A 26,143-nucleotide genomic window follows, 5' to 3' on the forward strand; every position below is an offset into this window, starting at 1 on the left:
TGCTGATAGATTAAAACTCCGCGACTGAAAATAAAGCTTAAATTATACACTGACTGGTTCACTTCCTATGCTTGTTCGTTGCGAAACAACCTGCCAATGTCACAGGTACAAGTCACGCGGAGGATATTTTCTTAAATCTTCAATGATTTTTTTTGCATCCTAAGAAGTGGACACAAAATACTGAAGATGGTCTTGGGCTGCAACCCGCTGAAGTCGAGCCGTTTTTTTTTAAGTTTCGCTCGAGTGGACAGGTACAATGAGAAATCGAGACCGTCAGCTTCCCATCAAAATGCCAAACTGACGACTTGGTTCAGGCGGATGTCTGGAGCGCTAGTTCGAAAAAATCGTCGTAAGGGCGTAGAAGGAAACGATCTATACTCAACCAAACTATCAGAAACCGATTGTTTCGTGGCAATATCCGGGTTGTGGCTTGTCGAATCCAAGAAACCAACAAAGAGACCAAAAATCAAGCGTTCGAATAGCAACAGCAGCAGCACAAACGAAGTTCAAATTATCGAACCTGAGATGTTGATTTGTTGCGGAATGAAATGCATTTGTTTTACAAATATTTTATAGCTTTAGGATTGCTTTCTTTCAGAGCGACAAGGAAGGCAACGACATTTTTATCAACTAGATCAGCAGTTTTATTGGTGCCCTGCAACAGTTATTTACTTACCAAGGAAATACATTTTAACGATCCAAATTTATGAAAAAACGTCGTTCGGAGAATGGCTTTCGTTTTCAATTCCGTGAGGTGGTTCATGACGAAATTTTGTGTAGGTCACGTTAAGCAAAAAATTTATAAATTCAATCGACTTTATTTTATCAGATCTTCAAACAAACTTTCCAGGCTTTATAAAAAATAATCTTATATGCTTATGCACTGAAAATAAACCTCCACCCTTTGCCATAATCGATCGCCATCCGGTGGTGCATCGTCATCAAACATGTGGATAAACAATTAAAGCGACCGGTAATTTACTTAACCGAAATATTAATGAAAACGACCTTCAGTATAACTCGTGCCAGTAGTGGTGACTCCTCCATGGATCAGATAGAAAGACAGAGAGGGGAAAAGATATCCTATGAATGATATCGTTTTGCACTTCTTTTAGTCACCATCATCGGTGCTTTCCTCCTCCGTCTTCCCAATACCACCCAACATATGGAAATGCGAGCGAGAGTGCCGTCGTCGTAACATCTGGTCGCCATTCTCCCCGAGCAGCATCGCAAACCAAAACGACCCCAACTCTAGCGTTCATTAGATTCGTTAGAGCATCGCCGCTTGTACTGGTTTGGCTTCTACTATGCCTTGAAGGAAACAATCTTCAGTTTGCTCGAAACTTTCTACCTTCCCCCACCACATAGACACAATTTGTTTTGTGTGCATTTGAACTGCATTTTACAGTTGCGCTAGTATCTACTGCTGCTGCTACATTGTAACAGTAACAGGGCCTCGTCGATCCGGACCGAAGATCATTGTACAATGTGCAGAAAAATGATCCGCTTAGTTAATTGGAGTCTTGGCGTTTGTGTACATTTTATCATGCTCTGGAGCTAGACAGTTTTTTTTGTATTACGATTACGCCATTTCAGGCAGAAACACACTAATTCATACATTAAAGTAGCTGATCTCAAATGTTTTTTTTAATACTTTATAATTTTTTAATGAACAAAAGTATTACCTTAACAAAATAAAAACAAAAAAAACATTCCTACATATCTTAAACGATATTTACTAGCAATAAATTGGCGTTTTGGCACCTAATTAACTCAATCCTAATGATTATGTTTGAATGCTATCTCATCGATGTAATAAAAATCATCTGACTTGCCTCTGGTTTGTGATATAGCTCGATTGGCAAGTCAGTCTGCTAAGCTAAACCGATGTCCGCGAGTTCGAGACCAAGAGTAAATATCGAACACAGTTGACAGGATAAGTTTTTCAACAACTGTCCGCCAGCTGCAAAGTTGATATAGACTCGCGAATGTCATAAAGATGATAAAACGACATTAATAGAAATGAAAAAAAATCTTACTTGAAGGTCAGGCGATATTGCCTCCGTATTAAAGTATTTTGAAATTTTAAATACAAAATTTTTATAAATCTTGTTTCCAGAAAGTGCAGCATGATGTTTATGCTTAGCTTAGCTTAGCTTGTTTGACTACTCATATCCACCTTAAATCGTTAAGCCCGAAATGCTTTAATTAGTCTTCAACATTACCGCCATTTGCTCATGCTTTTATAAAAATTTAATACTATATTGTGTCAAATCATTCAATCCATTTCGAATTTCATGATCGCTGGCGTGGCTAAGTAGAACGAGTTCCACATCGCCAATGGTTGCTACTCCGTGATTGATCGAGGCCATTAATTTTGTACAAGGGCCAAAAGAATGCAGCTTGGGATTAGCAACTCATTCTCAATGCACAAAACTCATGCTCTCCCTTTAAAAAATGATCAATAACAGCGCCGGCCACGCCCTAGTAGTCAATGAGGGGTGAAGGAAGGATTGTTAGTAAGATACTTTTTAGGATCAACCAAAAAAAACTGTTATTCCAGTTTTCTTCAAAATCTTGTTTTGAAAAATTCTGAAACAATAATAAGTCAGTATCACCAGCTATAGAAACCGTCTATACGTCTGCGAATCTATATTGAAGTATCTCAGGAAAGGGTTGCGTTAGTAAGGGGCCGTTCAAATATTACGTAACGCAATTTTCGGTCATTCTCAACCCCCCCACCCCCCTACGTAACACATTCGTCTCAGATTTTCTATCCTAAATCCACAAAGCGTAACAAGCTCTTTCACCCCCCCCCCCCCCCCCCCCCTACGTAATATTTGAATGGCCCCTAAGGGAGAGGTTGTTGATCAGGAGCCATTTTCGGAAAATGGTGCGATCTTCGTTTTACCTACACCTCCTATGCTCCTAGAAATTTCCTTAAGAAAATTCTAAATATACATGTGCGAAGCGATTATAACTTGAAAATTTAAAAAAAAAAATGTGAACTATGAAATAATTAGATGAAAAACCAAGCGAAGTGATTCTAATTTGAAAATAAAAAAAAAACAAAATCTCAAATCATTAGAAAAAAAACAAATATCTGTATTACATAAAATTGAGGATAAACTTTTCATTGATTGATTGCTAGCATATTGAACTTTACATTACAATAGAGTTTTAAAAGAAATACAGCCCAATTTATTATTTAATAATTATTCTTTCGTTATACATTTGTTTTACATATCCTAAATATATAATCCTAAAGACACTTCAAGGTCTCAGAATGTTCACACACATTTTAAAGAAAATTTCTTTTGAGATCGAAAGAGAGAAAATTTGAAAAAAAAATCTGGATCGCTCTAGTTCAGCAAAATCTTAATCAATGAACTAATTTCATCATTATGCAAAAACCAAATATTTAGACAAACGATGAACGTTTTGCAAATTTCAAATGATGCAGAAGTTTAAATTAAGGAGAATGCGTTGGGAATTTCGCAGCTGATTACCAAACGGAATTTGCTTCAGGCTGGTGTCCATCGTAACTATGCAGAATCCATTTAAGCTGTGATCGACCCTCGTGTGCCGCTCGTAGTCCATCTGTTGAGAGAAAACTACTGTCCGCTGCTTGATCCGCGATTATTAGTTTGCCTTCAACATCAAAACTTCTGAGGTAATTTCCATTTCCATTATACTATTTTAAAATTTTCTTGATTTCTGTTATCAGCTAATTTCATTAAAAACTGGAGGTTTCTAATTAAAAATTTGAGGTTATGTTGATGAACTTATCTGAATTAAGGTGAAATAAATTTGCTTGATTCGAATTCACACATTTGGTATTACGTAAAGTTCCAAACCAATCTGATGTGCTATGTAAGCTCATTGAGTAACAGCATGGAGAAAGGTTTTCAAGCAGCCTCTCCTACAGAGGTTCCGCTGAATGGGCGCTTGAATGGATTAAGTCACTGCTCACGGACCGGCGTGCCTTCACGAAAATTAAAAACTCGCGCTCGAGAACGATTGCCATCCCATTTGGGGTTCCTCAGGGGAGTCACCTTGGACCGCTTCTTTTCATAGTCTTTGTAAACGACCTGTGCGCAATTCTTCAATCCGACACTCTTCTGTATGCCGACGAACTGAAGATTTTTAGAAAGATTCACAGCTCTGTAACTGTCTCGATCTGCAAGCTGACATCGCTACATTAGAGAGCTGGTGTCAGATTAACGGAATGCAGGCAAACGCGAAAAAGTGCAAGATCATGAATTTAACCCTATCAAGAAATGTGCAAAATCTATTCTTGATCTAGGGGTTATAATCGATAACAGGCTCACATTTGTCGAACACATCCGCGGCGAAGGGATTTGCAGCACTCGGGTTTCTTCGCCGAAACACAAGGGATTTTGACGACACTTATGCACTGAAAGCCATCTACTGCTCGTCCGTTCGTAGTATCATGGAGTATGCTGTTCAGGTGTGGGCTCCCTCTCAGAGCTCACAATGCTTCCGTCTCAAACGAGTTCAACGTAGCTTTGTAAGATATGCTCTCTGGCGTCTTCCATGAAATGATCCGCTCCCGCCTTATGAGCAAAGGTGGGCTCTGATAGGCCTAAATTTACTGAAAAAGCGTCGTATTGAACAGCAGCAACCCTTCATTTTTGATACCTTAACCCACCATGTTGACTCCGCATACTGAAACGTGTCAATATACCTATACGTTTCCACGAGGACACTTCGGCGACGCCAGTTCATATGTATTACCTGCCACCTACTGTATATGTCCGGAACCATCCAATTGATAAATGTTGTGAACGTTTTAACTCAGTGAGTCATTTGTTTAATTTTAATATGTTTGAACGTAGGTTTAAATTTGTTTGAAGCAGAATTTCTTAGGCTTAAGCTACTAGTCTGTACGGTTACACAACCAAAGACGTAAATAAATGAACAAAAAGCATGAAAATAAAATTAGCTCTGAATAGCTTTTCAAAAAATTGCATTTTATAAAATCGATGGCATTTTGGTAGAAACAAAACTTCTTTCAACACTCAAAGGTCGAAAAAAGTCGGTCCTCGAAATTCTAAAAGTTTGTAACTTTCTATTCCTTGGGCTGATTCTCACCAAGCTGTTGAGTTACTTGAAGTCGAGTGTAGAGATTGTATTTGTCGGCCATTTAGTCACTATACATTTCAGAATTGTGAGCTACGCAATGCAATGTAAAGGCAACTTTTTTAGTAGGAAAAATTGTCACTTCTTTGCTCACGTTTGCCTGAACAATGAATTTTGTATTTGCTTTAACTGCAACCAACTTCAAAACCGGATTAGATTGAAAAGTCTTTCATCCTTACCATGTTTATATCCAAGCACAGTTATGTTACTATCCTTGCAGATATATGTACAGTACCGCTCCTAATTCTATAGAAATGAGATGCATGCGCAATGTCACTCCAAATTTCAACTTTCATTTTTTCTTACTCCGATGATAGCTTTCTACAAACTTTCTACAAACGATAGATTTAGAACTCCATTCAATATACTACAGGACTGCATTCAATAACCTAAAACTCGGTTATCACGAAAGATAGGTACTAAGTTACGGTTTTCGTCAAAGTTGTTCGGCAGAAAATTTTCTTTAGAGAAAATCTCACAAAACCTATTAGATAGCTCGGTTCCATAGTTAAAAAGAGAATATGTTGTTTTTTTTTTTTTCAGAACAAAAATGAAAAATAGAGGCAACTTTTTTTTCAGGAAATATTGTAACTTCTTTGCTCTCGTATGCCTAAATAATAAATTTTTTATTTGCTTTAACTTCTGAAATTCTAAATTCTTAAAAATTTTTGGAATTGTATTGTAATGCCAAATTTTTAAAAAAAATAACAATATTAGACTGAAGTATTTGGAATCGGTATTGATATGTCAGAAGGGTGTTTTTTCTAAAACAGCGATGTCGGTGCATTCACCTTTTACTAAAACCGATGCAAATTTTTTTCGCTAACAGCTTACGATGCATTGCCTTCACAATGCAGTACTTTTTTATTCGCTCAGGTACTTTTTTTTCTCTTCAAATAAATTAGTAGATCCGTTTTCTTTTGAACAAATTAACAAACTTAGTATGGCGTTTTTAGAAAACTTAGGGGGTTCAAAATGATATGCAAAATGTTCTTCTCTAAACTCAAAACCAATTCTTAATAAACTTTGATGAACGACTAAAGTGAATCAAAAGTAACAATCTCGAATTAGAACTAAGACCGAAACCTCGAAATGTTATCCCAGGTCTACAATCCTACTACAGTTTATTCCAAAATTTTCTCACTTATAGATAGATATTTAAAGACTGTGCTCGAAAATCGCTTTCAAAAATTATTCAAAAAAAAAAGATATTCGGGTACGATCCTTAGTCCCGGATATTGAATTTTTAAAAAGATTGCCAGATTACATGCCGAGTCCCCGCGACTAAAATAGTTTTAATATAAATGATATAACTTCCGTTCACGGTGGTCGAAAATTTTGACGCCTCATTAACAGTGCTTACCACCCTGTAAAATTTAAGTTATTTTTGAATCTCAATAACTTTTTAATTGTAATTCTTATCAAAATTAGATCTTTGGGTGATATGTTTGTCCTAATTTAAGCTTATGTTGTTTTGGCAACCATTGAGTGTATGTTTAAATTAATGTTTAAATTAATAATCAGCATTCTAAATCCCTTGAATGCTGAATCTAAATTCAAATATGTACCAACGAATATCTCCTGAAACCAGACTTTGAGCTTGCTTAGCACAAGATTTAATCAATAAAAATGTAAGTGAAATACTTCAGCTTCCCGCTGTTGAGATTTCCATGTTTACCAGCTACTTATGTATGATTGCAATAGGTCGCTTCCTTCTACACAAGTTCTACATCTGTAAAGAAATTGTCCTACTTGTAAGGGAACGTAAACAAAGAAACAATTCGAAAAAATGAACTGTAGAACACCAGACACCCCGGGCAAAGATTATTGTTGCTATTGGTGTGATATTCCGGCGAACCGTGTGGTATAAGTACTGTAGTAAAATTCCTCAGACGGGCCAAGTACACTTCATTTCAATACTAAACAGTTGTAGTACTTGCATACGTACCCCGAAGCAGCCAGCCACCCAGCCAGGCAGCGGTTGCGGATTCCATCGTATGGGTTCCGTTTAGGTTCAGCTCCGGCTGGCTGGTTGACTGGCTGGCCAAGTGGACACACGACGACAGTGGCAACACCGATGTGCCGCCCTACCTCGCCCCGCCACGGATGGATGCGGTATGATGCACTTATTGTGAAAGGAGAATGCATGCACCATACACCATACAGCTGTACTTTGCTAGGGTTACCAGATTGATTGGAGTTTCTTGTATCACCTTCAAAAGTCTAATTTAAGTGCCTGAAAAAGTTGGCAGTTTAGGTCCTGTGTATTTTATCTCTCGATAACAAATCTGAAGATTGTTTAACCTTGTATGATAGAGTTCGATTGGAAGATTACATAAATGTGAACTTAAGTGAATCCCATGAAAAAGCAACAATAAACTTTTGGGCACCCTAAATTCCCGCCTCCTCCCTCGTGGCATACCCCTTTACTGTTTGATGTTCGCTGGTAGGTCGGTTGAAGTCATCGATGTCAGATCCGAAAGGTCCGGTTGTGCATTCATTCGAAGTTGGAGGAGATGGTTGGTGTATCGTTAGATCACTGGCTGTGTTTAATAATGAAAAAGTCAACTCTCACAGTCATCGTCTTGAGTCGACCGAAGGCATATCATCAGCTAGGCAAGAAGGAAAACGAGCGAGGGAGCAGCAAAGTCTCAAAGTATGTTTCCCCTTACCCAATGAGAATTTGGTGTCTTCGTTAGGTTTGCTTGCAGTTGGTTGGTTTATTGGTGGTGCACCATGATGCCACTTGGCCACTGCTCAGCTCAGCTCAGCATAGTGCAGCAGTGCATTGCAACAACTTCCAGTCAGTCACACCACATCATCATGCTGCGCTGAGCTTAACTACAACACACGAAACGAACTGCTTCTTACTCTACTGCGCCATCGTCATCTCTTGCTCGGATAATAAAAACGTATCGAGAAAAATAAACCACACAAGGAGAAATAAAACTACATTCCATTAAAGTGGAACTCGAAATAATACCACGTTCTGTGTTTGTTGTTGGTTGTTGCTTCTTACAAATATTGGCGCTGCTGTTGATGTTTGTTGTTGGTTGCTAGTTGGGCTTCTTGCGAGAGTGCATTGGAGAAACCCATCATATATTCTACATGAAATATCATTCTTTACATTATTGATAACGATTACGACAGACAATTTTTCATGGAAGAAGCTTTAGCTGAAAGCTTCAGCCGCTTTGGTGGAAGTGTAATTTGGTTCTTGCTCACCGCCGGTAAGACTGAAAAAAGTCTGCGGCCAGCGCTTGACATGCGAATTCCTTCGTTCTGGAAAAACCCAACTCACACACGATCGTAAATCAGCAACAGCTACCGGTTAGAGTTGATCAGTTCGGAGAATCTCAACCTCTAGTTTAACTTGTTTCGCGAATACTTAATTTACATTCCGGAACAAAACAGACGATTCTTTTATCTTCGGTACGAAAATTAGTTTGTCCTCTCGGAAGGTTGTAAAGTTATTCTGCTGAGAAAAGTTTTAATTTATTTAGTTTAAAATATCTTTTCCTCTATTATGTGTTGTGAGCCTACTTTGTTGAATAATTCTACTGAATCAAAGCAATCGAGAGTTATTTACATAGTATTTCGTCTCACGACATAATTCCTAAAATTCACTCGGTCCATAGCAACCGTTCTCCAATTTCTCGGGCACCCCACGTTCGCCAGATCACGCTGCACTTGGTGTAACCACCTCGCTCGTTGCGCCCCCGCTCATCTTGTTCCTACCGGATTCGTAGCGAACACCTGTTTTGCAGGACAGTCGCCCGGCATTCTCGCAACATGTCCCGCCCAGAGTATCCGGCCAGCCTTCACCACCTTCTGGATACTGGGTTCGCCGTAGAGTCGCGCGAGCTCGTGGTTCATCCTTCGCCTCCACACTCCGTTCTCCTGTACGCCGCCAAAGATGGTTCTTAACACTCGTCGCTCGAATACTCCGAGTGCACTTGAGGAGGACAAGCAATATCCATGTCTCGTGCCCGTAGAGAACAACCGGTCTATTGAGCGTCATATACAAGTTACACTTCGTGCGAGGGCCTTTTCGACCGCAATTGCTTGTGGAGTCCATAGTAAAGAAAGATTCTTTTAAATTCAACCACGGTATAAGAAAAGTTCAGATAGCGATATCGATAGCAACTTACTATCTTCTTCAGTGAGCGTTTTCGAAAATATCTTTTGTTCAGCAGTCTTCGTATAGTGATTCCTTAAGGTAGTAACTGCCCGGATCTTGCCCGAATGTAGTCACATTGCGCGCGAAATTCAGCCAAAAACTCAAATTGAGTGATGGTTTAGCTCAAAACTTTTTTTTGAGTTATTAAAATCAAAATAAACACCGGAAAACTTATTGAAGCTTTTAATATTATTTGAACACTGCTTCTATGAACAATTGAAATTCGAATGATTTTCATTGATTTTTTTTCGTACAATGCTTCTATTTTGCTCAGATTTGCTCGGATATTGTCCAGTTTTGAGTTGGCAAATCTCCATGAGCAAATTCAATTAAATGCTCGGTTTTTGCCATGTTTTTTTAATTGCTCAAATAAGTGCATAAAAAATTGTGGAATAGGTAAGCATTTCATAACATTTTTTTACGAAATTTAAAAATATTCATATAACAATGAATCGAGAAAAACGGCTCTTAGGATTTTTCGAAACTTTCGAGGATTTCTCGGATGGAACTTTACCCTTTCTGTTTGTTTCTTCACAGATATTAAGGTAATTGTTGTAAAATATCGTCCATTGTTTTTTCGCTTTGAAATTCACGGATGCAGAAGAGAAAATAGTGATGGGACAGCCTTGCGAATATATTTCGCATGCGTTCTAAATGTACCCGCAAAGCTGTTCAATTAGACCGCTGCAAAAAAACAGACTTTTTGCTCCCCGAAAGAACATCGATGTCTCTTAAATCATTTGAGAGGATTTGGTTGATCTTTAAATTAGCGAAAGCGATTAAATTTTGTATGGAAGAAGAAATTTTCCTCAACTTTCCATTAATTTAACAACCTGTACCTTCATCTGTTCGAAAGTTCTCCGGTCAATGATCTTTTTGCGAAAGACTATCAATAAAAACCAATTTGATGCTGAATCATAAGCAACAGCCCGTGGCGTAGGGGATAGCCTTAAAGTTTTCTAAGCCAGCAGGCATGAGATCAAATCCCGGTCACGGCATACATAGTACACTTTCTGTGGGTTGATGGTTTTAGCATTTGTAAGATTCTAGCCATCATATCCTCGAACGATGTACGCTTAGAGTTAAGAAAAAGGGATCTCTTCGAGGAAACATCAAGTTTCATTGAGATCCTGTATGTGTTTGTGTACGTTTGAAAAAAAAAACAAAGCATCATGCCTGCAAATACATTGTAAGCGTTGCTAGTCAGTCGAAGGATTTCGCAGTGATCTTGATTTATAATTGGAATTAAATAATGTTGTAGTTTTGTCCGTGGGGGTTAAAGGTTTCTCCTTGGTGAAGCAGTTCAACAAGCCACCCTAACCAGACGAACGACCTCTCAAAAAAGACTCGTTCTACAACCTACCACCAGAGGGCAGAAAGAAGATGTGAGCCGTAAACGCAGAGCGAAGAAGCGAATCGGCGAAATCGACGGTTGAGCGAAGCGAAAAAGAACGCGGGACGAGAGCAACGAACGGCTTAGAGTTCAAGGCCGGGGAATCAGGAAATTTCCGGTCATTATTGAAGTTTGCGAACGACATCTGAACGCTGATTAAAGTTTGTACATCAGCTTAAAAATATAGCTTACTTATGTTCTGGAATCCTAAAACCATCGTATCTAAAAGTGCGATATAGTGAACGATTGGTAGGACAAAACCGAACCAACACTCAACGTAGAACATTAACCGATTGAACGACAGGTAACTAACCTTCGCCATTTTGCCATTGTCCATAATCGGCCCCTAATTTGTCCCTGAATACCACAGGACCCCGCTGTTTTGGGTTAAGAAAGCCACTCGCTTTTACCGGTGTGAAATCAACCCCACGTCACCGCATAGCGTGTGTTCGCTACGAAAGCTGCCAGCATCAGCGAGCGATTCCCAACACGCGACGCCGATGTCCAGCAACGACGCCCGGAGCACTCACGAGAAGAGAAGAGTGCCACACAGACGCGAGAGTACGGCGCCGAGAGAGCGAGAAGGCTGCTCTCGCTGAAAGATTATGCGCGACGCGCCTAGCAGGTTCTAGGCGTTTCCATCTGGCGCAAGCACGTGGTCCTGTGCTTGCGTGACAGCCTATTTAAGGGCGCATTCTCAATGCGCCTTGAGTTAGTTCCATTTAGTAAGCAGTGTAGTTAAGTTGTGTATAAATAGAGTTGTGAAGAGAAATAAACGTGATTAGAGACAAAGTTGGAATTTATTGGTGTTCCTGCCTTTCTCGTCCAGGAGTTTGTTCTCTGCTCTATTCCACTGCTTGGATATCCGATAGTGATTGGTGGCGCAAACCCGGTTCTTGTCAGAACCAAACCAAGAGTTTAGTCTTCCCGCGTCCAGACCAATACTATCGGTCCAGTTGCCGTGTCTACTGAAGAGAAGGCTCTCTTCAGACACGTGTATCCTTGTGCGTTGTTCGCACATCGCTTGCCAGTCCGGAAACAATCAGTCCACTAGCAGATCCACCCCGTGTGAGTCACACGTTAAAAAACATTTGGTCCTTCGAGCCGGATCGGGACTGGTGAAGAAGCGTTTCGCGTGGCTGACAACGCGAACCGAGCGTGTCACGTGGCTCGAACAACGTGACATTCGCGATTTACCCGCCGTCGTTGGAGAGAACCACGTCGCGCTGCGAAAGTTTAGTTACAGTTTTCGTCGCAGTCGCCGATTAGTATACGTGTGACGTGCGCCGGCGAATTCTTGCGTGTTCTACTGCGCCGAATATAGAACACATTCGTGAATGATTGATTGGGATTGATACGGAAATGCTGCCTCATACTCCCAACCAGAAAATGGAAAGGCCCGAAGAAATTTCGAAGCTCAGCCTCCGACGTGGCCGGGTCAAGGCAAAAGTGATCCGATTACTGAATATTCTGGAATCGGATGAAGGAACACATTCCTTGCCAGCTCTGAGGGTTCATGCCAGAAACCTTCAAGCCATGTATGATGAATACAACGAGATTCATAATGCCATCATTGAAGCCGTACCCGAAGACGGCGAGGCACAGGAGGAGAAATTTATCGACTTTGAAGCAACCTACAACGAGGCCGCAATAAAGATCGAGATCCTGATGGATGCGCTTCAAAGGGACAATCAGCAAGCCCCAGCCAACCCCGTTGCTGCGCCGATGCCCCTGCCAGGCCAAGTGATCGTAAACACCCAATCTTACCGTGCACCGTTACCCACATTTGATGGTCGCTATGAAGCATGGCCACGCTTCAAGGCCATGTTCCAGGACCTTATAGAGCGAACTAATGATTCAGATGCGGTTAAGCTATACCATCTGGAAAATTCGCTCAAGGGAGAAGCTGCAGGGGTAATAGACATTGAGACGCTACAAAACAACCACTACGAGCGAGCGTGGGAGATATTGGAGCAGCGATTTGGAAACAAGCGCCTCATATTGGAAAGTCACATTCTGGGCCTCCTGAACATGACGAAGGTTCAAAGGAAAGGTTCCAAAGAACTGCGGAATCTGGTGGACGAGTGTACTCGACACATCGACAACCTAATCAAGCTAGACCAACCTCTGACTGGTATGTCGCAACTGTTCGTGGTGACACTGCTGACACGTGCACTGGATGATCAAACTCGCGAGTTGTGGGAAGCCTCATTTGATCAAACGGAGCTACCACAATATGAAGACATGATAGAGTTCTTGAGACAGCGAGTTGTGATATTGGAGCGCTGCGAGACCGCCACAACAGCCGGCACGTCCAAGACTTCAAAGTTCGCCCCGTTCAAAGGAGGAGCCTCGAAATCATCGCATGCAGCAATAGCAACATCAGGAAATGCATGCGACTTCTGTAACGGCCAGCATAAAAACGACAAATGCCGAATATTCGTAGGAATGAATGTTCAGAAGCGGCGAAGAAAGCTTAGAGAGATGAAGCTGTGCTACAATTGTCTTCAGAATGGGCATCAAATGATTACTTGTCCTAGTAAAGGTGTTTGTGGAAAGTGTTTTGGAAGGCATCACACTCTTCTTCATTTCCTTCGAGATAAAACTCCAGCGACGAAAAGCGAATCATCAAAGTTAGTCGAGGTGCGACAGGGGCCTGACGTACCAGAGCAACCTGTCAACGCGTCGTGTTCCAGCGTTAATCGTCAGATTAGCAAGCAGATCTTCCTGATGACTGCATTGGTTAATCTTCAATCGAAAGGAGGTCAAATTTATAAGGTGCGAGCGTTATTGGACTCTGGCTCGCAGATCAATCTACTGACGGAATCTTTGGTGCGGAAGTTGAACCTACCCAAGTATCCGACGAATATTCCTGTGGTCGGCGTTGGGGGATCTCGATCCCAGATAAGTCACCGAGCTGTAGTCCGAATGTCTTCGAACTACAACGATTTTGACGCCATCGTGGACTATACCCTCCACCAAGGTCAACGTGGATTCTTGGCATTTACCAGCCGGTATGGTGCTGGCTGACCCGAGATTTAACGAGCCCAACGATGTTGAGATGCTGATTGGAGCTGAACACTTCCATACAATTATGTTGCGAAGACAGATGCACCTCGGCGAAAAACTGCCAATCTTGCTAGAGACTCAATTCGGATGGGTCGTTACTGGTTCTTGCGAAGAGGACGACGGAGGTGGTGCACTATGCGCTAACTTTGCTGTGGCTGACAGTTTGGAGGTCTGCCTCAAGCGCTATTTCCACCAGGAGAAGTTAACTGAACCAGAGACGGTTACAACTGAGGAAGAACATTTCGAAGAACACTTCCAAAGAACTTATCGTCGCAACGAAGATGAACGATTTGTAGTTCAACTGCCATTTTGTGAATCAGTGAGCCATTTAGAAGGCTCCAGATCTCTACCAACAAAACGAAAGGTGCTATCCCAAATAGCAAGGTTGTTTGACCCATTGGGCCTTGTGTCACCGGTGTTCGTAGAAGTGAAGACAATTTTGAAGTCGCTGTGGGCCGCCAACATCGATTGGGATGTTCCGGTGAAGGGCGACTTACTGCATCGATGGGAGGAGTTCCAAACGTGGTTAACTCAGATTGGCAAGTTCGAGATTCCAAGATGTGTCGTAGCTCCCGAGACTAAAACAATGAAGATACATGGATTCGCTGATGCCTCGACTCATGCGTATGGTGCTTGTGTTCATCTCCGCAGCATTGGAAGGGAGGGATCAATAGCACATCTCCTAAGTAGTAAATCGAAAGTAGCACTGTTCGAAGAAAGCACTGTTCCAAAATTAGAACTGTGTATTGTTCAACTATTATTTAAATTGGTGAAAAAGGTCATCCCAACGCTGAAGCTGAAAACTGAGGTTGTCAAGCTATGGTCCTATAGCCAAATGGTGTTGGCTTGGTTGAGGAAACCCTTGAAGCGTCTGGAGGTGTGTGTTCGAGGTCGAGTGGCTGAAATCGTTTGGCTTACCGAAGATTGCCAATGGGGCTACATTAACACAGCGCACAATCCGGCAGATATCATGTCCCGAGGCGATTCGTCCTTCCAAGACGGCAAGAGCTCAACGAGCAGCCTCAGCAGTGATTCTTCGCCGCAGCATGGAGAACATCAAATGAGTTGGAATGATATTCCAACGGGGGGAGTATGTTCGCTACGAAAGCTGCCAGCATCAGCGAGCGATTCCCAACACGTGACGCCGATGTCCAGCAACGACGCCCGGAGCACTCACGAGAAGAGAAGAGTGCCACACAGACGCGAGAGTACGGCGCCGAGAGAGCGAGAAGGCTGCTCTCGCTGAAAGATTATGCGCGACGCGCCTAGCAGGTTCTAGGCGTTTCCATCTGGCGCAAGCACGTGGTCCTGTGCTTGCGTGACAGCCTATTTAAGGGCGCATTCTCAATGCGCCTTGAGTTAGTTCCATTTAGTAAGCAGTGTAGTTAAGTTGTGTATAAATAGAGTTGTGAAGAGAAATAAACGTGATTAGAGACAAAGTTGGAATTTATTGGTGTTCCTGCCTTTCTCGTCCAGGAGTTTGTTCTCTGCTCTATTCCACTGCTTGGATATCCGATAGTGATTGGTGGCGCAAACCCGGTTCTTGTCAGAACCAAACCAAGAGTTTAGTCTTCCCGCGTCCAGACCAATACTATCGGTCCAGTTGCCGTGTCTACTGAAGAGAAGGCTCTCTTCAGACACGTGTATCCTTGTGCGTTGTTCGCACATCGCTTGCCAGTCCGGAAACAATCAGTCCACTAGCAGATCCACCCCGTGTGAGTCACACGTTAAAAAACAGCGTGACTCCACAACATCGACCGCCAATAGTCGGTGTTACTGACCAAGGTACCTGGTTCAGCACCCAAGGTGGGGCCAGGTACGTCCTTATCAAGCCGCTTGCCGTCTGAGGACCAGCCGTGCCCAGTTCAGCACCCAAGGTGGGACTGGGTACAAACGTCACGACCCTGCCGATCTCCAAGTTATCGACTAGGAACCCGAGCTCGACGACACAGGAGAAGAGGAAGTAGCCGCAACTAAATTGTCAGGTTAGATAAGTTAAGAAAGTGGTGGGTGAACAAACTGCAACTTTGAATAAACGGTACCATTATTGTAACTGAGGAGTTTTACCTTAGTCCTCCCGAACTTCCCTGCAACATAGCATATAGAGTGGTAAGCGAACCGACCCTAGGGATTGATAGGGGTTCACTGCATTTCTAGAGATTGGCTAATTACCAGGTACGCGTATTTTAGATCAAAGATTCTATGAAAGCCCAAGCAGAAAGTAACAGCATGACAAAAACAAAAAAAAATTTTACTACTAAAATTGAATGGGCCTCATATGAAATTAAAAAAAAAAGAAACAGTTTGATGAAATTCACCCATTAGGCTAAACTTAGCTCGTAGTGAAATGTGGGAAAATTGTTATTTGTAACATATTTACACAAAAAACTTTATTTTATCTAGTCTTACTCTTGTTATTTATATACACGTACACATTTGTACATATACGTACACATTGTATGAATATTTGTGAAATCAAAGTTAATTAGAGGAGCTATTTTAAAACATTGTATAAAAATAAACATATGGGACAACTTTGCATCTCCTTCGAGATTCCCACGGAAACCTCTCCTCTTCGCGACTCGAGCCCTGATCTCTTTTTTTACGACTCGAGATCGTCGAGATTGACTCGAAGTTGACGTACACATACCTCTCCTCTGCACGACTTAACACCCGACCTCTTTCCTAGCGACTCGTGATCTGACCTCTTACCGTAAAGACTCGGAGTTGACCACATAAACCTCTCCTCCTGAAGACTCGAAGCCCGACGTCTTATCTCCAGGATTCAAGGTTTGCCACCTTTATGTCCGTCGTGTGCCGATCGAGAGCAGCTTATTCTAGACTCGCGCCTGTCACAGCACACGCGTGGACTTTACGCAACTATTCGGATGATTCTCGATAAAGACGTCATCCTACTCCGACTCGAATGGCTCACCCGGCGTCGAGAGCCACTCTACCCGTGGGTGTTCCCCGATCGTGGAATTATCCTTTCGCAACGATTTACACTGCGAAGAAGGTCAAGTCTTATCCCCGCAGCTTCGGTCGTTGGAAACCGCAGTACTCGGATACTCCACGAAGGTGGAGTACACACGTTTGCGGCGTACCGATGACCTCCACTACGCAGAAGATCTTGTCTTATCTTTGTAGATTCAAACCGTGGGTCGGACGCACACTACTCGACAACCCCCCGTTTATGGGGTTAGTCCCCATCCCTAGGACAATCCTAGGGCAACCCTAGGATTTTCGGCCCGTGGCTATTTCTGCCCGTAGTGTGCTAGATCGAAAGGAGCTTGTCCTGGACTCGTACCTGTCACGGCACACATTCGGGACTTTGAACGCTACGACTCGGATGTTTCCCGACAGTGACGATATCTTACACTGACTCGAGAGGCTCACCCGGCATCAAAAACCTCTCTACCCGTGGGTATCCCCCGAGAGTGATTAACCCTTACCCTTACCCTTACTTGAGATCAACATGTTTTTTGAGAGTCGTGCGCTTGGGTCAACGAATCTTTTCGCCTGAGCTGCTCCCTCTGCTGTTCTCCAATTTGAAACAATAGTAGTGTTTTCCCAGTTCTTGAGCTTCATAGTCAAGGCACTCCTCGATACTCCGCAGAAAGGTTCAGTGGCCGCAGTGGCCTGATACCCTTGTGGCCAGGTTTCTTAGTGGAACAATACACTCCCATACTAGCTTGGAGTAACTAGGATACAGATACATCCTCTTTTAAAACAGGCTAAAGTGCATTCTAGAATTGCTTGAACTTCTGTTTGGAATACTGTGGACCAGTTTCGCATAGGAATTGAGATCCTGAGTCTAGGTCCGAACACCCCTGCCCCAGTTATATTTTCCAATTGAAAACAGTCTCCAGTCATCATTCTTTACAATTAGTGGGTTTATTTTAAATTTCTTCAGGATTTCTAGATGTCCTGTAAGATCCTTCTGATAGAGAGTTTAGTTTTTTGAGAGTCTCAAGGCACTACGATCTGCCTCTAAATCATAACTAGAATGGTCCTTAATGTGTTAAGGGTCAGCTGTGTTGTGTACGCTGTGTTTGTGGCAGTTATGGAAATAAAACGTGTTGGATTGTTGCGTGTTAGATGATAATGTGTGGCCGAAATACAGTCTTTGAATATCAAAAACTTTTTTTGTTACAACTTCCATCGTGATGCAATCTTAGAGTGAAATGAAGCTATGTCCGGTTAGAATCCGGAATCACATATTGTGTTGTAGAGGCACCAAGAGTGACCGCTGCAAGAATTCTTTCACAGCAGTTTCCTAACACTGAACATAACGACACTTTGCATATACCCCCAAGCGGTCAACTTACTTAAATATGAGTCTCAGACAATATCGAGCTACAATCACTAATTTGAATTCAAAATCGAAGAAAAAAAAGCGAAAAATCATGCTTCAGAAAAAAGGCAGTAGATCAAAAAGTGCATTGGAAAGTTGAAGTTATTTATCTGCAGACCGTGGCCTAGAGGATAGCGATTAAGTCTTCTAAGCCAGAGGTCATGAGATCGAGTCTCGGTCACGGCATATATAGTATTCTTTCTGTGAGCTGGTGGTGTTAGCATTAGTAAGGTGCTAGCCATTATATTCTTGAAAGATGTTCGTTTTAGTCATAAGTAGAATTTGGATCTCTTCAAAGAAACATGAAGTTTCACTTAGATCCTATATGTTCGAGTCCGTTTAAAAAAAGTAACATTTTGGTTTCTTTAGATTTTTAAAATTCGAAATACACAATTTATAAAGACTATTCAAATGTTCCTTTTTTCGAACCTTTTATAAAACCATTTGCTGAGACTATTCTAACACCTAAATTAGGTTTAGCACTGAGTTTTGAGTACGTTAATGCAAGGTTTTCGCAATAAAACTATATATACAAGAAAGGCAATTTCATACCGAATCTAGTGGTTTAATTATATTGGCGATTATATTATGCGATGCTTGACAAAAATATGATAAATGATAGAGTTGAGTACTTTCTGATTTTTGCTTCGTCAGCACAAATTCTTGCTTGGCAGAGAGGCGGAAACCAAGGCAGAACGTACGGTACAAAAATTTAAATTCAAACAAATTCTCGAAAAATCTGGAACATTCTAGAATATAGCAGCTTTCGAGAGAAAAAAAACAATTCAGTTATTCCAACGCTTAAACCAAAACCGATTAACCTGCGAAGGCTTCCACAGATCAGAGCGTACAGGTTGAAATTGGTGCAATGGGAAATACCTATCTTCATACGTGTGACAGGTCGCTTTTTCCGCATTAAAAGTCTAACCTAATGAAGAGCGAGTCCAAAGTGATCCGTACGCTGACAGAAAGACAGTGCCGACATTATTTATGTTGCACTTGGCTTGGCTGTTGGCGTCATGCAACATGATCATCGCCCTTGCATGGGTGTGAATGAATGAATGAATGAATGAATGAGCTGGCTGCTTATTTTGTTGATTCGATTCGTAGTTAGTATTGGTACGATGATGAGTTTATTCGGATTCGGACGTTCATCTGTTTGAATGAATGGTTGATAGTTAGTGGTGTGGAGAAAAAAAACAACCTAAAGCGGACGCGTTGCTGCGCTCGATGAATGGACTTAACTTGACTCTGACTCTGACTTGATTTCGCCGTGCCGTGGGTACATTCAGTAGGATTTGAATACGAAGAGATCAGTGAGCCAGTCAGTGCTATTCCGACTTCCACACAGCTATGTTGCAAAATTTGTGATATTGTTCGCCCTTCTTTTTGTGTCGATCGTGTAGTTTTTTTCTTCCTCTAATTGAAGTACCGTTCTTTGCATTTTTGTAACAATATTTTTCCTGTATCGTGTGTTTAATGTCACATATTATTATGTGTAAGTTTGACGACAATAAGTTTTAACAAAGCTGTTGCTAAAGTTTAATATATTTAAAGTTGAATTTCGATAATTGGTTTAAAAAACTCTGTAATTACGTGTCTTTTTCCTTCTTGATGTGTACTACAATATACATATTGGCGATAAACAAGTGCGTTCGAATGTTGGAAGAAAGTTTAAATTGTTTTTTTTTCGAGAGTGAGAGGTGCAATATGCACAACACCACACAGAGTCGAGTCAAGCCAATTGAAATATGTGAAATAGTTTTGACTTTTCACTTCTTGTTGTGTGTTTGCTTGCTGCCTTCTGTTGCGGTGGTATTTCGTCGTTCGTGTATATACAATCTCTCGTTGGATCGGTCTCACCATCGATCGTGTGTGCTTGCTTTGGCTCTCACGCTGCCGCGGCTGCCATGGACCGTTTCCGCCGACGACGACGACACCCGCCCGATCGCGCGCTCTAGGCCACCCAACCCGGATGCCAATTCAAATCCCATACCCAGAGATCAGCGGCGCAGTGAAGATAAATGAAAAAAAAAGTCTCATTGGAGAAGAAGAAATTGAAGAAGTAGCTGTTGTTAGTGATTTTTTTCCTCCCCGAAAGGGGGAGGCTCACAGCAGCGCTCGCTCCTCGGTACGAGTGTAGTCATCAGTGTGCGCTCACCACTACTCCACATATTCAGCACAGTTCGGGTCTCCGCGAGATCGCGAGAAAGGCTGTCTTCCCACAGCTATCAAGAGGAGCTTTCTGAGCTGAGCTGACTGGGGTCTGCTTGCTGGGGCTGGCTGGAGTCTTTTGGTTTGCGAGCACTGAGACTTAATTGATCGGAATTATAAGTTAAGTCAGTCGTCGTCGTCTTCTTCGCCGTCCAAGGGTTGGGATTCATTCGCTCAGTGCTCTGCACCAAAGCCGATTGGTTGCGTTACAATTTACTACGTATAGTTTTGTGCGCGTGGACCTCTATGAAGATCATCACCATCTTTTGCCCGTCGTGAGTCGGGGAGCTCGTACATTGGAGTACTGTTTTTGAAATTACAGAGTCCGTCAGATTTTTTTTTGTTTTCGTGAAACACGGTGAGAATCGACGATCTAGCAGTGATCGGTAGAAAAGAAGAAGTGCATTGGTAGCATTAAAAAAATAGTTATAATTGAATGGGTTCATGAGAAGTGCCGTGAGATGTGATCGTTTATTTTTTTGGAGATTCAACACTGCAGATCATGGGATGGGAACTGTTGGGGGGATCTATGCTGAAAGTGGGTGGTTGGGTTGGGTTGGAACGGCCGGTGGTCGCGGGCTGGGTTTGGCGGTGTCGATGAGAAGCAAAAAAGAAAGGAAACTATTCCGCAATCGCGCAGCAGAAGTGCCTTTGTTAATCTCGTTTTCTCGTGTTTTGCGCGTTGCTTGTAAGCCCCGAAGAAGTCTCTCTCAGGAAAGAGTGCCGCCACAGCTAGTGTTTTTTTTCGTGTGCTGTGCTGAAATCGAAAAATGCAATTTCAAAACTGCTGCTATTGTGAGAAGAAGAATTTGGAATGTGATTGATCGATTAAGGCGCAACCTAGCTTTTATCCAACGAGCGCCAGTTTTGCTAACAAAAACGTGAAAAGCGGATTTCGCAGTGATCATTTGCCAAATCAGCAAAACAGTGCGAGCATACAACACAGGAAGAGGCCAATTCGATGACGTGTGACATCTACAAAGTGTTTGACCTGCTTATCTGTTGGGGACTTTAAGGACCTTATTTTAGACTTTTCTGTTTTAAGTTGTTGGACAATCGTCAATCCTAGAAAGCAACGATGAATTAGAGTAAATCTTTTTTGTATACACCTCTTTGTCACCGCTAGTTTTAAGCTAAGCTTAAGCTATGGTTTGCGTGTCAAATGTACAAAAATACGCCTCAAACATCAGTCATACTGTTGGTAGTGCTGTGTTAGTAAAACCTTTGCGTCCATGACAGCGATGTGTTTGTTTCACTGACGCAGCGGCGTGATCGTCGTCGTCAACTTATGCTATCCCCTTGTGCTTTGGTATTTGTAAATTTTGTCGAATGTTGTACAATTGAAGTCAAGTCAACTTAATATTCGACCAACAACCATAGACGACTGAAAGTGATGACGATGAATTAATTTTTATTACTTGGTGATTTCTATGCTCTCATCATGAAACAAGGCTTGGTGATTTATCAATGGTGAACTTCTTCAAGAAGTAGGAAGCGACATCATGCATTTTTGGTTAGGGATTTCTCAAAACCATCACAAAACTCGCAAATACTAAGGTAAATCTCGCCAACCCATTATCGTTGAAAATCATGAAACGCAGTTGAGTTGGTTTGATGTTGCAAATTTATTCGCAATCTGCCAGCAATTCAGCCAGAGTGTGTAGGAAAGTGAAGTGTAGTGTGGGGGGATGAATGAATGGATGGATGGATGGATGGATGCGTTCATGTATGCTAGAGCGCTATGATGCCACGTAACTGTTTCTGCTAAGCCGTTTCGGGTTGTTTCCGTTCATTTGTAGAGAGCAGAAGCAGAGGAGATGTCGTTGTTTCAACGCCGCTGTTTTTATGTTTATTGAATCGATCTGTGTTTTGCGATTTAGCGTAGAACTACATGCGCAAAATCCGACCGCTATTAGTAGTGCCCCCTGAACGGTGGGTTTATGGGTAGACATTTTAAATTGGTTCGTATGGATTTTTGGAATAAACGTATTTCAATATAGGGAATCCCTTATATAAAAGCTTTCACAAGTCTCGATATGCTTGATTTTTTTTCAAATTTTTTTGTTGAGTCTACTTTGGGCATGAATAGGGGAGATTGAGGAGCCTTGATTCTTTAGTTATATTTCGCAAACGGAATGTCTTACAAAGATCAAATGTTCTAGCAAAGATGTTCGAAATGAAGCAAAACAAGTATGCTGTCAGCTCACGATATTGAAGAAAATTGAACGTTGAACTTTGTTTGAGAACTTTAACAAAATTTGACGTGAAGATCTTTTTTCATCACCTTCGAATGTTTCCCAGATAAATAAATTTATAATAAAAATGTTTTTATAGCAATGGTAAACTCTTAACTTTTTTTTCAGAAACATAATTTTTCTGATTTTGATCATTTCTTAGCAAAAGTCTCTAAGTAGTAGATAGAATGTCATTGAATCCCCTTGTTAGACTTTTGAAATAAAAAAAATCTTGTAATGAATCGATAATTGCATTTCTATTCTTAAATGTACATTTTTGTTACGATGTCTTCTTCATCACAATTTCATACGAAATTCTTGACTATAGCTAGCTTTATATGGAGTGTTTTCGAAAAAAAGCAACACTTTGTTTTGTGAATAACTTTTGAATGCATGAAATTGATGAAATTTTCAGCGAAGCGTTCAATGATGAATTTTTTCGATTTTGATTTTTGGGCACTACGTGCGCCATCTATAATGTTTACCTTGAACCATCCTTACTCTAAATCAAGGCTTTTCTGGATAACGTTTTATATTTCCTCAAGCTTGACCTTCAAATATACTCGAAATTTTCTATTTGATCGAAGTTATGACAAATTATGCAGATTATCCTGCTTTGGCACAAAAACAACATATTTGACTTTTTATCACTCCACCACAGTTTCCGGTAATGGCACGATTTCAGACCAAATTAAAATATAATAATAATAATAAATAAATAATATTTGTGGGACCGTTTTGGGAAAACGGTCGCATTTGGTAACAGTCTTCTTTATATATATTTGACCTTTTATTGTGTCAATCTCTATGAATTACTGTCTGATTTTCAGTTTCCACAGATCGTCAGCCTTCTCAAGTACTAGACATAAATTTAAAAAAAAATCCTTGATTTTTGCCGAAAAATACAGACTAGACTTGTCAACAACAAAAATTTTGACTGGAAATATGCCAAGTGACCGCTAAAGGGTTCGTTTTGCTGCCCATTACGAAATTTTTCAAAATATCTTTCCACTAGCGGTCCAAATATTTTGCGTACGATTTGACCACCGTATTTTGTTTATTTTACCGGTGGACAGGTTACTTATTTTATAGAAATGAAGTCCATCATGTTTACTAGACGAACCACTCAGAAAAAAATACCTTTTTTAATCGATTCTTCTGTTGAAATTTTTCGATTTACGCTTGATATAACTTCTCACATGACTTAACTTCATGGAATCAATCATCTTCCATTTTATTCAAATTTTAGCGCACTATTAGATCCTCACTTTAAACCGACACTTTAAACGATCTATTATATGAACTTTTGGGTCTCTACTTGGACTTTACTGGATTTTTCTCGATCCTAGCCAAAATTTTTTGTCAGTATGCTTCTGTATTGGATGCTATCTAAAAAACACTTTAGGGAGCGTTACCAAATTTTGCTTAGGTGAACTACATTACTAAGTAATTTCATTGCAAATTTCATCAATTTCCATCCATGCATTCAAATGTTATCCACAAAACAAAGTGTTGCATTTTTTTTCGAATACACTTTTTATTTGAAGCGGAACAATATGTTGTAATCCTAATATTAGAGGACCCCGATTTCTTCTTAAGGTTTTTTTTAACGAATCTTCGCCTAAGCAAAACTTGTCTTAGTATTTGTGGAACTAAAAGCAAAAATGTCTCCTCTAGTTTTTTAGATAAACTTTTCCAAATATTTTGGAGACATTGGACCTAAATTGTTGCAATACACCATAGCCCGTAGTGCATGTTACTCGGTACTGTTCCATTAACTAACTGCATAGCTAAGGGGCACTCACTATGTTTATGAATGTATAGAAAAAAATGACAACAAAAAAACAGAATGGGTAGCCAGTTTACCGCACAAAAGTTGTACGCATATGCCACCCTGTTGATTAATTTCCGTTCGTTTCGTCCAGAGCCGCCCATAGGGTTCGCGGGAATTCCGCCGCTAAGCTACTTACTTGATGATCGCGGTTTGTGTCGTGCTAGTGCTCGTGTGATTTTTGGTGCCACGTTTTAAGTATTTCCCTGTGTACGTTGTTACTCCCAAACAACTACTACACAGCTAGTCCAGCCAATCTCGCTCAGTCAAGTTTTTTTTTTCTACTTGCGGCTGCTCAATTCATTTTGTTGTTTTTTTCTGTGCTGCAGTAGTTTGTTGATGATAACGTCCCAGTTTTTGAGGCAATGCTTTTTTTCGCAAGCTTCGCGCATTCCTTTCATTCAAGTGCACACCACAGTCCATGAGTGGCACCGCGATCGTTTATGTATACAACATACAGATGTATGTTTGGAGCTCTCGGCATAAACAGGGCCAGCTCCACGGCGGATTCTCAATAAGCCTTTCCACTTTTGCTGCGGAGATCAGAGCCGCACGCTCGCGAGGTCTTCTGCTGGCAAGATTCGCCGAGGTTTCGCAGATGTATTCCATAGTACATTACGATCAGAGTCTGCCGTCCGTATGTTGAAGAAAGCAGCTCTCAGCCAGTTAAGCCGAAAAGGAATTTGGCTGTTAAGTAGATATTGTTGTTGTTGTTATTGTTTTTTCCTACCTCTTCTGCTTCTCCTTCTTCTGCAAACTCTTTACACGTACCTACGTTCGAGTCCAGTCCAACCGGAACCAACTTCGTTCAGCCGAGAAACAGCAAAATGCAGAGACCTGGAAATTTGCAACCAAGGCATAGTTTTCGTGCTTGACGGAGTTAAGAAATTGTTTGTAGGCCTTCAGAACAATGAGCGCAAAAGGCAGTGTGTAATTTATGAAAAGCTATTGACCGCTCGCGTATTAGCGTCATGTTTGTCTTGGTTGGTTGGGTTGTGTTCATCATTATCGGTCTTGTCATTAGGTGTTTTTTTTTCTTGGAGGGCAGCAATTGGGAAGTGTCGTCTTGTGCCCTTGGAACAAGTTCTTATGACATTTTATGGCACTGTGAAGTATAGACACTGATGTAGGAACCAGAACTGTTGAAAACTTGGTATTATTTGAGTTTAGAATTAGAAGTTTAATGAATCAATTTGAAACTAATCTTGACCATTTTTGGAAATTTCACAAATCAATTGCTTTATGAAATGCAAATTACCTCAACTTTATTTTATGAAATGATATTACAGGCAGCCTGCTGGAGACCTTTCTCATAGCTGTCATCTGGAGGTGTTAAAACTCACAAGCCCATTACACTATATACATACATAGTTTTATCACATTTTGGTTAGTCAAAAGTTTCATTTGTTGGTTCTAACGATGCTTCAAGAAAGCCAGGATGATTAAATAATAACAATAACTTAATTGGTTTTGTTCTCCAGTTTAGTATTTAGTAAGAACAAGGCATTGTTTCTCTTTTTCAACGTTTCGATCTTATTGGGACTAGAAGTAGAACAGGAATCGTTGTTATCTTCTATAGGTCAACTCGGCTTATCGGCTATTAGGATATATTAACCCTTCGTTTCATGAATTTTTATTTTTCCTTAAAAATCACTTTAAACCAGGGGTCGGGGAACTTTTTTAATCATTACCCCAAAACATTTTT

General features: G+C 41.1%; 1 protein-coding gene across 4 annotated transcripts in view; it reads left to right on the forward strand.

The window, feature by feature from the left end:
• LOC129749762 (fibronectin type-III domain-containing protein 3A-like) overlaps positions 1-26,143 on the forward strand; it is a 124,893-nt gene that overhangs the window by 41,114 nt on the left and 57,636 nt on the right. Inside the window, exon 1 of one of the 4 annotated variants that reach the window (XM_055744834.1) lies at positions 19,503-19,657. The exons of 1 other annotated variant lie outside the window; for it this stretch is intronic. The gene's annotated coding sequence lies outside the window, so the exon portion shown is untranslated. Of the gene's footprint in view, positions 1-19,502; positions 19,658-20,302; positions 20,732-26,143 lie in introns of those variants that run through there. 2 more of the 4 variants (XM_055744836.1, XM_055744835.1) reach the window with 2 other exon arrangements.

This window comes from Uranotaenia lowii, chromosome 2 (genome assembly GCF_029784155.1).
Source record: "Uranotaenia lowii strain MFRU-FL chromosome 2, ASM2978415v1, whole genome shotgun sequence".
NCBI classification, from domain to species: Eukaryota; Metazoa; Arthropoda; class Insecta; order Diptera; family Culicidae; genus Uranotaenia; species Uranotaenia lowii.